The sequence below is a fragment of the Henckelia pumila genome, chromosome 1 (assembly GCF_033568475.1).
Source record: "Henckelia pumila isolate YLH828 chromosome 1, ASM3356847v2, whole genome shotgun sequence".
Taxonomy (NCBI): Eukaryota; Viridiplantae; Streptophyta; class Magnoliopsida; order Lamiales; family Gesneriaceae; genus Henckelia; species Henckelia pumila.
In genome coordinates, this window is record NC_133120.1 from 68,844,069 (window position 1) to 68,856,116 (window position 12,048).

Here is a 12,048-nt window from a genome sequence, read left to right on the forward strand (position 1 = left end):
CCATGGAAAATCCTACGCTCAATCTCTGAAAATATCAGACAGTACTTAGCGCAAACACTGGACTCACTATCCTTGCCTCGTTCATTCAGGATGAACATCACGATTCGTCAAATTCACAATCATAACTAACGAATCTCCAAGATTCTTACAATCTCCGAACACTCTCCTGATCATATTCCTTGTTAAGACTGTACAACAATTTAAGACTAAGGTAGCTTACCACGATAACCCACCTGGAAAATCACCAAGGTTTCACGGTCATAGGCCACGCTTCCCTCACATCTCAAATAGTCCTGTACAATCCTCAACATCTGATATAATCCAATACTGATGAAGCCAATCATCAAGGAGTAGTCCTCGTATTCGAGTTGAAGTCTTAAAACAGCATCCCATCCAAGTTCTTGGATGATTCCTATCACAGGAAAACTCTAACCACAACTCTGATGACAACCTCTAGTCATCGCTGGTAGAAATCCTTCTTCCTACTAGATTCACACGTCTAGCAGTAACTCAAAGGTTAAAACCTATCTGCTCAGAGTACACACTTGTCAAGGAAATCCCTCCATGACTGGTTCCCATAGCAGAACACTCAAACTATATCTCTGGCACACCAGACGATATCGAACCATCGATATCAAACCGAATATCTTAATCCAAGGTCATACCCTGTCGTGACTACTACCAAATCCCTAGACTGAGTAGCCTTCCCACCGCCAATCCTGAAGCACAAAGGCTCCCAGGTAACGCTGGCATAGGGTCGCGCCCCATCACATCTAGTCATGGTCATAGCCCACAATTCTCGACATATACTGGACTTGGCATCTCGATGAAATCCCATCATCACAAGTCTCAACCTAACGAAGGTCAAACAGCTTACTGTTCTAAGAAAACAACCTAGAATAAAGCCCAATGTTCTAAACCGAACAATATCCCTATGCCTCTAGATGAGTCCACTCATTGCTGGCACTATCTTAGTCCACTGACTAACTAGGTCAATCCTAGAAAAATGCCTAGACTAACCGCAAGTGAAACAGTCACAATCGACCCACTCAAATCCCATGAGCTGCAATAGTTGAACACTAATCAACTAAACCCAATTCAAACTTCCGCACAATCATGCAATCATTCACGAATTGCTGGATAAATAATACATGTATCACTTATTTCAAGTTATGTACAATTCTCTTTATTACAATCTCATGTAATACATACAGTATTCAAAATACAATGAAATGTACAATCGAACTTGAAATGATACAACCAAAGTATGATGATTCATTACAACTGAAATACTGTTTATAAATTACATCAATACAGTATTTAAATCATCGTACTAGTATTCGTTTCTTGAGCATGAAGCTTCTAATCGACACACGCATCGATATAAGCATACTCCCGACCAAGTCTCTCTAACTGTCCTCCTACAAAGAACTCCGGAGAAATGGCACGTGATAGCTAACCAGCTATGCTCTGCATCAGTGCATGTCAGTCGACCTCTTCTGCTCACGATCTACCGTCAGCTTTCTTCTTGTAACCAAATCATGCTTTTGAACATGAAGTTTCCCATGTGCCTACCGAACTCATCGGTACAAGCATACCGGCAAAACTATATTCCGCATGAGTTTAATGACCTTACGCTCAAAACCTGTCATGCCTTAGGCATTCGAGGCATTCCCTGGTAAAGGTCTATCTGAAAATCTCTCCAACTACGACTGGAGAATCTTCAGAGTAGTTTCATCATGGTAATGACTGTACAGATGCAAGCGTCAAGTAAGTCCCCATCAATCCTCTGCCACTGTCTCTGGCATCCGGTACTCGATCCAAAACTAGGATCCACATGAGTAGAAATCTCGAATGCTCGGACATGATCCATTACGCCTGTCCGTACTTGCTGGTATCCCATAAGCCAAATCTTCAGAATTCCCGCCGATGATGATAATCTTTGGGAAATCATCGCATCATCACCTCTTCGAAGGTCCAATCAATCCTATAAGGATAACCCAAAGTCTCATTACTATATCCCAAGTCTCTTGCATGCATGCGCTCTGATACCAATAAATGTAGCGACCCAATCCGGATCCACTACCTAATCAGAGTTAAGAGCATAATTAAGCATGCATTAAAATAAATCGCTGCAGAAGACTTAAATAAAAGCAGACTGGCAGAATACAATCGGTTAAACAAATTTGATTATACAACCCAATCGAATGAATGAGCCTAAAGGGCAAAACCTACAGCTAATCCTGCTGTCTTCACTGGTCACTAGCTACTCCAAGCTCCTGGTGCTCAATCCTGTACCTACACCTGCTCCGTCGAATGGGGTGTCCAGATACACAGAAAAGACTGGACGTGAGCTCTAAGCTCAATACGAAAGCAATGATATATAAAATATATGCAACACATAAGCGTATTTAAAATGAGAGTAAAACAGTACTCAGAGGCTCCATGAATATACAGGGCAATATCGGGTAGCAAGTCCGTGGTGCCGCTCCTATATTCACCTATCAACTATAGCATCTACTCCACCATCGTGGTCGCTTCTAGTGATAGCAAAACCAGGGGCTGAGTGTCCCCAGACACGAATCCGCAGGAAGTAACGCCTCACTGACAGAAACTGTCAATGACTCACATCATACCAGATGCAGTCAACCGTAAAAACATGCATGTGCTAAAGCCGTAAAACATGGTAAAACAAGTAGCACATACTCATGCAACACATACAATATATATCATGCTGGCTATCTCAGTCAGTACTTACGTACCTTACTACAGGCAGTCCTAGCAGTCCCACTCTAGGTTCCCAACCTATCATCAACTCTACAATGCAAATATCCATGCATCATTAATTAAGCTCTAAAAGCCTTAACTAAGCTATTGAATACTACTAAATATTTTAATGAGACCATAGCTATACCTGCGTCCGTCGTCAGCCCTCTGATGGAGACTATCCTGCAACTAGGGGCACACCCCTGCTTCAGCTCCACAGCCTCGAGCACGGCTCTACTACACGAGCACTGCTCCTCTACTATGTCAGACACTGTCTGATTATACTAGAATATTTTCCCTACTCCAACTCTAAAATAAGAGTACTCAAAGCCCTAAAATAGAGCCACATGGGCAAAGGAGAGGAAGTTGGTGCGAGTCTCAAATGAGCTCCTCGGCTCTCTATATATAAGCGAGGGTTCGGGTCGTTCGTTCACGCCTTCGGAGCGTCCGAACTGCTTCGAGCCATTCGATCGTCTCATCGGATCCTCCGATCTCTGCCACGTGTCAATCCAATCGCATGCAACCATGCACCTGTCCCGAACACTGTTCGGATGGTCCGAACTGCCTCTTCAGATCGTCCGAAGTCACCCCTATGACCGATGACATAATATTTCAGGACAGCTGGCTGGGCTACTCTTTGGATCGTCTGAACGATCTTCGGATCATCCGAAGCCTTCAGAGCCTCCGAAGCCTGGCTCCGTCCATGTTCGGATCCTCCGAACTCAGGTTCGGAGCGTCCGAACCCTTCGAACCTTACCCACCATTTCCGAGTGTCCTGAATCCATTTTTGGACTCCATTAATCCATTTGGAAGTTCCTTAATCATGTTTTACTCATGATTACACGATTAATTACGCATTAATCGTTAATTTTGGATACGGGTCACTACATTAACAGTGCTCAACGTTGGCGGCAATCGTTTTTAAAATAAAACGACTAACGATCGTGATATAGTAGCACTACAAATATCACGAACTTCAGTGAACAAAAATAAGTATCAACTTTTCTTTTGAGAAAGTAAGGGAGAGATTTTGCAGAAATCTGATGTATACGTTATCAGATGTTTCTCTATATCATTATACGTTATAACTGATCATATATATAGCCTTAGACTTCAAACAATACATCTTATGGCCTAAGGATGCAACCCGTGGCAGAAAAAGCCCAGAAACAGACGCAACTTTTTTAACCAAATTTTATCCAAAAAGAATAATTGATCATAAGACCTCGCCTCGCCACACCGAGCCGGCCGGCCGGCCGCGCACGCGTGCTTGTTGCATCAATTAGCATCTTGTCCCTTTACAAAACACCTAAGGGCTCAATCCCATAAACCAAATTTGGGTTATTTAAGGAGTCAAACACATTGGAATTATTTCAATGTGGGACAAACCAAAATAAGTTTTTCCTCCAATTTATTCACCAAATTTGAATTTATTCAATACATTGGGACAATCCTTTCAAAAGTCTTTCAAGCCCTTTCAAGCCCTTTCCTTTCCACAATCACAATTCATTCAATATTTCCAACAATCTCCCATATAAATGAATTTCACGTATATTAGCATTCTCACTAGAAAGTCTTTTTGAGTTATTGTTACATCAAGATAGGTAGCTTGTGTCTTTGAACCTACCTTAGTAAAATACTATCGGATTTACTAGTTGCATAGTGACGCGATGTCTTGAACTAGTCAACCATTTATGTAAACCAAGTCAATAGTATTTACATAACAATACTCTAACTATTTTGTTCTCACGTTTTGTCCATTTCAGCCTTTGACCATATCTTAGATTCATAAGTGTTGCAATCAAAGCGCCCAATACTTTGCACTTATATAGGTGATCTCCTATTAAGAATATCTTGCGTTACTCTACCTCATAGGTATAGGAATCATTAAAAGAAAACTTAACCTCACCACATGTTGCAGGTACATTTTACTTGGATATTCTAGGAATGAGTGAGTAAAGATTTCAAGTACTCAAACTAATATTTATAACTTAGTTGTCCCATTGAACCAAGGTTTTGGGATCTTCAATTCTCAAGGTTGGGTTACCGCTATAAATATTTTAATTTGTGGATTTTAAACTCATTCCTCCAAGTAGTTTGTACATTTAATCTCTATTTATACTTTTTGTAAGCGGATCCGCAAGGTTTTCCTTTGACTTCACATAGTCAACCGAAATAACCTCATTCGAGATCAATTGTCTTATGTTATTGTGTCTCCGACAAATATGTCGAGATTTACCATTGTACATACTACTTTATGCTCTTCCTATTGCTGATTGACTGTCACAATGAATAGTAATGGAAGACACCGGTTTATTCCAACATGGAATATCTTCTAGAAAGTTTCGAAGCCACTCGGCTTCTTCACCAGATTTATCTAAAGCATTGAACTCCATAGTCGACCGAGCTATACAAGTTTGTTTAGAGGATCTCCATGACACCGCTCCTCCACCAATTGTGAACACATATCCACTAGTAGACTTGGAGTCTTTCGTGTCAGAAATCCAATTTGCATCATAATATCCTTCTAGGACCGCAGGATATTTTGTATACACTATTCCATAACTCGAAGTGTATTTCAAATATCCAAGCACTCTCATTAATGCTTTCCAATGATCCTCACTTGGATTACTTGTGAACTGACTAAGTTTGTTTACAGTATATGCAAGATCAGGACATGTATAGTTAGTTAAGTACATCAGATTTCCTATCACCCTTGCATATTCCACTTGTGAAACAGGTTCTCCTCTATTTTTGGCTAAATGTATACCCAATTCCATAGGTGTTCTAGCCGGAGGACGATTTGTGGTATTAAATCGTTCAAGAACCTTTTCTACATAATGAGTTTGGGATAACATAATTCCAGCAGATGTTTTAGAAACATTAATCCCTAGAATAATATCACACAATCCCAAATCCTTCATGTCAAAATGTTGTCTCAATATTTTCTTGGTTTTCACAATCAATTCATGGTTGCTTCCCATGATTAACATGTCATCTACATAAAGGCAAACAATTACATATGCATTTGTAGTACCTTTAATATAGACACATTTGTCACATTCATTTATTGTGAAACCATTTGACAACATAGCAGTGTCAAACTTTTGATGTCACTGTTTAGGTGCTTGTTTAAGTCCATACAATGACTTGACAAGTTTACACACCTTTTGTTCTTTTTCGGGTACAAAAAACTCTTCTGGTTGTTTTATATATATTTCTTCTTCCAACTCTTCATTCAAAAACGCTATTTTAACATCCATTTGATGTATCTCAAGATCATGCAATGCTGCAATAGCGATGATAACACGAATGGATGTTATTCTAGAAACCGAAGAGTAAGTATCGAAGAAATCATATCCTTCCTTTTGTCTAAAACCTTGAACCACTAGTCAAGCTTTATATTTATCTATAGATCCATCTTCTTTGTATTTCCTTTTAAAAATTCACTTGGATCCCAAAGGTTTACATCCATGAGGGAGATCAACCAACTCCCATGTATGATTATGAATGATGGAATCTATTTCATTTTGTATGGCTTCCTTCCAAAAAGGAGCCTCAGGATTTGATAAAGCTTCTTGAAGAGTTCTTGGTTCATTATCTAACATGTATGTCAGAAAATCAGGACCAAATGACTTTTCAACTCTTACACGCTTGGTGCGTCTTGGTTCCTCGTTGTTTTGTGGAGTTTCAGTTGTGTTTTCATGGGTTCGCTTGTTCGAACTTATTTTTTTCCTTTCTTAACATGGAAAGATATTTTCAAAGAATACAACATTCCTTGACTCCATAATTGTGCCTTCATGTACATCAGGAATCGTTGACTTATGTACTAAAAAGCTATATGCACTAATATTGTATGCATAACCAATAAATATACAGTCAACCGTTTTAGGCTCAATTTTTATTTGTTTTGGCTTAGGTACTTCTACTTTAGCCAAACACCCCCACACTTTGAGGTATTGGTAAGAAGGTTTACGATATTTCCACTGTTCATATGGTGTTTCATCTTTCCCTTTGATTGGAATCTTATTTAGAATGTGAGTTGCTGAGAGAATCGATTCAACCCACATGTTTTGAGGTAAGCCGGAATTTATTAACAATGCGTTCATCATTTCTTTTAATGTTCGATTCTTGCGTTCAACAACGCCATTGGATTGAGGTGAGTAAGGGGTTGTCGTTTGATAAATGATGCCCGAAGTTGAGCAAAATTCTTCAAAAGGAGCCACATACTCTCCACCTCGATCACTTTGAATCAATTTAATCTTTGAACTTTGTTGATTTTCAATCTCAGATTTATATTTCTTGAAAGCTTCGATTGCTTCATCTTTGCTTTTAAATAAATATACATAACGAAGTCTGGTGCAATCATCAATGAATGTTATAAAGTACTTATTTCCACCTCGTGTTTGTACTATTTTTAAATCACATACATCAGTATGTATTAATTCAAGTGGCGTAGTACTTTTCGTGACATTATGAAATGGATCTTTAACCATTTTCGCTTCAACACAAATCTCACACTTGTTTTGTGGATTTATTTTAAACGTAGGTATTACATTTAAATTTGCAAGTCGTTGCAACGTATTGAAGTTAACATGTCCTAGTTGTTCATGCCATAATTCATAACTTTCAATCAAGTAAGCAGAATGAACAACTTTATTCTTCGCCTCAGGGCGGATAACATTCATTACATTTAATTTAAAGAGACCACTATCTGGTACCCTTTACCAACAAATACATCGAATTTTGTCAATACAAAATTTTCAGACGTTGGGCCATCCTTCGAAATCCCTCACTCTATCCACTAAAAATCCAAAATCGTATCATAATGTGTGCATTCTACTACATAACTTCGTACGATCAGAAATTCCTAAAGACCCTCTAGAAGGAGTTGATGAATCTGACCTTGAAAATTAAGCAGATACGGATGATGATTTCATTGATAGTGTCAAATATTCTCCGATGTGAGATGCATGTACAGATAATCTTGCTTTGTCAATGTATTCCAACCACTGAAAACATTTGGCTCGAATGTATCCCTATAACTAGTTTACAATTGGTTTTTAGGATGGATTTTCCAAATTTTCTCAATATATTTCAGTACAACTTTGACATGTATTCCTCTATGAACTTTTTTATTTGTTTGAATTTATTTCATTAAATTAAACTATGAGATTGTTAATTATTATATTCAGTGACAAACCTAATTAGGATCAAGCGCTTATCACTAAGCCAAAAACTATAACTGTTAGACAAGGCGCAAATTTATTTCCTTATACTCGTGGTAGCGCAGATGGTTGTGTTGTTAAGCCCATGAATCCAGGGAGGGGTGTGTCTTACCGCTGGTTCTGTCTCATATCTCTTCAGATTAGTCTTATCCTTTTCTTACCATCGGCCCTATTCCCTACAAAGACAGTAATATCCGGTAAGAACTGGTGTCTCTATCTACAAAAATCATATATTCCACGGCTTTAACGCAACATAAACCAACTGAAGAATTTTTTATTTTTTTAAAATAGTAATTCCATAAAAACAAATGCATAGATAAATTGAAATAATAGTAGCAAAAGTCTAAGAAAACAATAACTAGTAGTTAAAAACAAGACAACCCCCACCCCGAAAAAACTTAAAATTGTGCATTGTCCTCAATGTAGAATAAACCTATAAAATAGCAGATGAATAAAAATACTTGGGGCGACGATCGTCAATGATCATCTTATTTTTCATCCATATTTGCAGCACATTGGGGTAACACCCCCAAACTTTTTCTTCACACATCCTATAAAAATTTGACAAGTGACCAAAATTTAAGACGCAAATACATAAAAATCAAATAAATAAATAAACTATAAAATATTGGGTTGCCTCCAAAATTTTGCTTAATTTATAGTCCTCAGCCCAACTATGTCTGCAATTAAAACTTTAAGATCTTTGCATAAACTGCAGACATATAGAAAAAAAAATTAAACCAAAAAATAGTAAATAGATTATTGAATAAAATAATTCTAAATCAAAATCGAGATCACTTGGTAACAGTATTAGTGAACAATAAATTAAATCAATCAAGGGCAACAGCGCCAAAAATTTGTTGCGTACTTTTTCGCTCGCAAATGCACTATGTCAAATTTTAATATATGATGAGTAGAATATCGTTGCCACGAGGATTGAAAATTTATATTAACACTAAATATTGTAATTAAAATAAAATAATCTCAACTTTATTTATAAAATTAAGGTTTAAAATTTAACAAACTAAAATAAATTAAATGAACCAAAATTTCAGGGATGGCTTTGGGTAAAGAATCTGAGATGGGTTCTAGATACATATTTCACTCAATTTTCATTCATGTAAATCATATAAATTGATAATATTACATATTCTAATTTATAGGTCAAGAACCCTTAAAAGTTCTTTATTGTCTTTTTCGAGTGTCAAAAGAAATTGTAGGCCTCCCGAACTCTACAAAAATCTTAGGTTGTGCTTCCTATGATCTTATTCAAAATCTCCTCTCCCGAGTGCCAGATTTTAAATAAATAACATTCAATCTATGACCAGTAAATTGAAAGACAATCAAAACAGGAATACACAAATAAATTGTAAGAACAAATAATAGTGAGCAGAATAATATTCAAAACATGCAAATAAAATCAAGATCTGTCACCTCTAAAGGTTTATAATGAAATAATTAAACACATAGACATATCCAAAAATCTCATCATAAATCAAGGCATATAATAAAAATCACAGAGTAAAGTCGATTCTTCATCCTCACTTGAATGTCTTTTGTCTTTTGATTCAACTATCCCTTGTCATTTGCTCCCACGTCTCAAACTTCCTTGAATGCGTAGTGTTGTGTGGTTGTGTTGTTTGAGTTTTCTCTAGTGAAAGACTAATATGAAAAGTGGTGAAAATGTCCCTAAAATTCGGTGGTCATTTTTTATTTATAGCACACTGACCGAAAATTTTGGTTGGGAATAAATCTAGCAAGCGAACTAGGTCAAGTAATGGTAAATGGATAATGAGTCCAAGTATCGATTCCACATAGACTAATATATGATTACCAAAATATAATTCTTCTACTTAATCTAGACTAAACAATTAAAAGGGATTGAGTTTAATCAACTAAAATTGAATTAATAAATAAATTTTTTTATTATTTTATAAACAAAAACTAGCAGAACACCAAAAAAAGAGGGGAACTAGACCAAGACCTCTCCAAAGGCTGCAAAAGTACATCAAAACATAAAACATAAAAGACTACAGGAGTCCATAAAACATATTGAAAGGGCCCGTGTCCTGATTTAATATTTAATGATCAAACAACCAGGATTAATTAATGTAAACAGCGAAAACGAGTTAAAAATTTGCGTTTGGGCCTACAGAAATTTCGGCATGACCTATTCGTAAATAGGACATTCCAAAAACCTGTACAACACAACCAGCAATATATACTCGAAAATAGAGTCACAACTCCAATTTACAAACCTATAGAAGCACTGGCCAGGACTAAACACATGCAGAGCCGGCAAGGCTCGATCACACAAATAACAATTCAAAACAAGGTCCAAAACTATTTATACAGATACACAGGGCATCACCCCGGCAAATATAAAACTCGCTAAACTGATATATATATATATATATCTGGGAACTCGACTCCACGCTCGACTAACTGGGTACCACTAGATGACGCTCCACCAGATGCGTCAAATCCCCCTGGATAACCTGCTATGGAATCACAAACAACCACAACATAAAAAGAAAACAGGGGTCGGACCCCAGTACGACGAACTATAAAAATTACGACAAATATAACTGACATGAATAAAATCAAGTACAATGCAATGAAATGCAATGTAATGCGTGACAGGTATCGATGAAATAAGGGATACCAAAAGGAGTCCAAATAATTGTATCACAATAAACTCAGTGGCCACCCATGCCAGGAACGCAGCAGACCTCGAATCATCACTGCTAATCCATACACGTAGCATCGGAGGGCGACAGGAGCTACCTGTCCGTGCCTCATGCTATCTCAGGAGTGCACTAAAACAATGTCACTCGCTCCATGATAACTCAATACATCTCAAGAGATCAATATCAATAGCAATCAAAGGAGTCAAGGCTCAACGTGCTATGAAAAATTATAAATGAGTGAATGCAATCAGATAATCCACATAAGCACATAAAGCACGTTATCACTCATTACAAAATACTTAATATCATTACATGCCATTATAGGCGTCGTAATATAAACAGCTCATACGTACCTCAACCAACACTTAAGTACCACAGAAATAGCTCAAGTATTATTCGAATACTCCAATCCTGTGAAAAACCATTTATTTCATATTAATTCCTATTCCCTTGTACAAATCTGAGAATTATCGGAACTAAGTCTAAAAATAAAACTAACATTTCTACAAATTCATATCTTATATCAAAACATCCTATCAATAACCAAATATCAAATTTACGACTCTAAAAGTCGAAATACCAAAAGTATAATAATCTGAATTTTTCCAGAAAATTCCCAAAAATTCTGAAATTTATATATATCAATTCTAGCACATCTAGATATCCAAACAGTGATTTAAATAGCTCTAAACTTCGAAAATCTCAATTCAAATAATCTGGAAATTCGAAATAATGCCCCAATAATTTCTGAAAAATAGCCAATACCTCCAATCGAGTCCGGTATAATACCTACAACCAATAATAAATCAAATATCAATTATCGGACATCAATTGAATCAAAATTCCCAAAATTGAAGCCCTAATCACGAAATCTACCTCAAAGCTAAGAAATAAAGCTCCAAATAATCAGAACAACCTTCACCTACACGCAGGCGACGCACGGCGACGGCGAACGACGGAAAAGGCGGCGGCTGGTCGGAATCGAGTTCTCGATATGGCGACGAAAACTTACAAAATGGGTATCAAAAGAAAGCTTACGTCGCGAGGAGTCCGGAACTATATTTATTTTCGAAAATAGATTACCGACGGCAAAGATACGGAGATTTGAAGCGATAGGAAAATTTTGAAAAACTCAAAATACAGGGAACGGGGATGACGGAAACTTTGAGGAGAGAGAAACGATAATATATAATATATTGTATGTATATCCATATTATGAGATATACATTGATTTAATGTGTGTCTTATTTCATTCATTCGGGGTTATAACTTGACCCGGTTTGAGTTATTTCAACTCATGTGTGCTCTATAAATAAAATATGCATTTTAATATCGTCTATAAACCGATATTTATTAACACATAT

At 36.9% G+C, this 12,048-nt stretch overlaps 1 long non-coding RNA gene across 1 annotated transcript; it reads right to left on the reverse strand.

Moving 5' to 3' along the window:
* Positions 1-10,368: 10,368 nt before the first annotated feature.
* LOC140863848 (uncharacterized) lies at positions 10,369-11,821 on the reverse strand. The gene is made up of 3 exons (XR_012144040.1): positions 11,601-11,821; positions 11,038-11,095; positions 10,369-10,495 (listed from the first exon to the last, which is right to left on the reverse strand). It is a non-coding gene; the product is annotated as an uncharacterized lncRNA (long non-coding RNA).
* Positions 11,822-12,048: the final 227 nt, after the last annotated feature.